Genomic DNA, 2,500 nt, shown 5'->3' on the forward strand with positions numbered 1-2,500 from the left:
AAATCTATATATTGAGAATTTTATGAGTACGATATGCTTTTGTTTTCCTTTTTGCATACAAACCTCTTTCCTCATGAGTTTAAAGCTCATTTGTATGCTCTACATAGCTCTGGACGTTTCCAGACGTGGAGTGAAACTGTTTTGAAAGTAGTACAAATTGCTCCTTCCTGCATATGCTAATTTTTCACACTCACATAGGTTGTATAAGTTTTATGAATCCTGGCTTGACCTATTCAAGTAGCTGAAAGCCTGTCACCACCTCTAGAAACAAGATTCACACCAATCCAAATCATATCATTTTTTCCAAAGGAATATGTTCTGGCCGGTCGAAAATGCATCTCACAAAAATAGGCATTTAAAAATCTACTTTGCAGTTTCAGAACACTAACATGACTGTGAAGTGTACACAAGTAAAATGGGACAGTTTCAAAGTACCTAATCCCTCATAAACTTCCGAGAGGAAGCATGTAATAAATCTACCTAATTTTCTGGAAAAGAAAGAGGGAGGATTTTTGTTATCACCTCAGATGGGACTCGAACCCACAATCCCTGGCTTAGGAGGCCAGTGCCTTATCCATTAGGCCACTGAGACACACATGCATAGCTCTTTTCTAGAGGCATTATTTAAATGTATTCTATGGTCAGACACCGGTGTGTGCACACAGGGCATTTCTCACTTCTCTCTATAAGTAAACTTCCCATTTTCATCCTCTTCCATCCCCGACTTTAACGCTCTCTTCTATGCTATAATGGAGACTTTGCAATTTTAGCAAGTGGAGAGAAATTGGAGAACCACTTTCGACTCCACACTTCTTCTTCACTTACTTCTTTTCTCAATATACTGGGCTTAGAAAATGGTATCAAGCCATCCTTATCATCAGTAGGACACGGAAAGAGGCACTAAGTCTCCTAACCAAGTTCAACCACACTCTGCAACTTAACCATTGCACTACAAATTAGGCAACGGGGGCATCAGCAAAGGCAGCCAATGTGCCGATCCTTTATACATTTTGTGTAGTACTTTTCTTACTCCGAGGCAAAATCAGCACTTTAACTGCCCAAATCATACAGATTTTACACATGTACCACTCTATGCAGACATAGGCACACACCTTGAAGTTCTTCTACACACACTTAAGCTAAAAACCCATTCTGTCACGTCAAAATTCTGCAAACCTATTACATATTCAGTGCGTCGGCATAGAAGCACTTTTTAATGCCACTAAAATGCACAAGTAGTTAGCCTGAAGATGCAACCTGAATGAGTTTACAGTATGTACTCCACTTTATTAATGATTAGTAATGAGAAAGTGAGGACTACAAGAGTATTGGAAAATACTTTTTTCACTCTGAATGTAAAGCAGATTGTGTGACCATTGGCCAAAAACGACCACGAAGGGACTCGAACCCTCAATCTTCTGATCCAAAGTCAGACGCCTTATCCATTAGGCCACGCAGTCATCCGTTCACCTGAGATGATTTTTATCATGTAGGTGGTATGCATGGATGGAGAACATATTATTGAAAGGTATTCAGGTTTACATCCCATAGTGTTCTTTCAGCTCTTTTCGCTGGAAGCACTTTTTTGGAATCTATATATTGAGAATTTTATGAGTACGATATGCTTTTGTTTTCCTTTTTTCATACAAACCTCTTTCCTCATGAGTTTAAAGCTCATTTGTATGCTCTACATAGCTCTGGACGTTTCCAGACGTGGAGTGAAACTGTTTTGAAAGTAGTACAAATTGCTCCTTCCTGCATATGCTAATTTTTCACACTCACATAGTTTGTATAAGTTTTATGAATCCTGGCTTGACCTATTCAAGTAGCTGAAAGCCTGTCACCACCCCTAGAAGCAAGATTCACACCAATCCAATTCAAATCATTTTTTCCAAAAGAATATGTTCTGGCCGGTCGAAAATGCATCTCACAAAAATAGGCATTTAATAATCTACTTTGCAGTTTCAGAACACTAAAATGACTGTGAAGTGTACACAAGTAAAATGGGACAGTTTCAAAGTACCTAATCCCTCATAAACTTCCGAGAGGAAGCATGTAATAAATCTACCTAATTTTCTGGAAAAGAAAGAGGGAGGATTTTTGTTATCACCTCAGATGGGACTTGAACCCACAATCCCTGGCTTAGGAGGTCAGTGCCTTATCCATTAGGCCACTGAGACACACATGCATAGCTCTTTTCTAGAGGCATTATTTAAATGTATTCTATGGTCAGACACCGGTGTGTGCACACAGGGCATTTCTCACTTCTCTCTATAAGTAAACTTCCCATTTTCATCCTCTTCCATCCCCGACTTTAACGCTCTCTTCTATGCTATAATGGAGACTTTGCAATTTTAGCAAGTGGAGAGAAATTGGAGAACCACTTTCGACTCCACACTTCTTCTTCACTTACTTCTTTTCTCAATATACTGGGCTTAGAAAATGGTATCAAGCCATCCTTATCATCAGTAGGACACGGAAAGAGGCACTAAGTCTCCTA

The sequence above is a fragment of the Triturus cristatus genome, chromosome 4_1 (assembly GCF_964204655.1).
Source record: "Triturus cristatus chromosome 4_1, aTriCri1.1, whole genome shotgun sequence".
NCBI classification, from domain to species: Eukaryota; Metazoa; Chordata; class Amphibia; order Caudata; family Salamandridae; genus Triturus; species Triturus cristatus.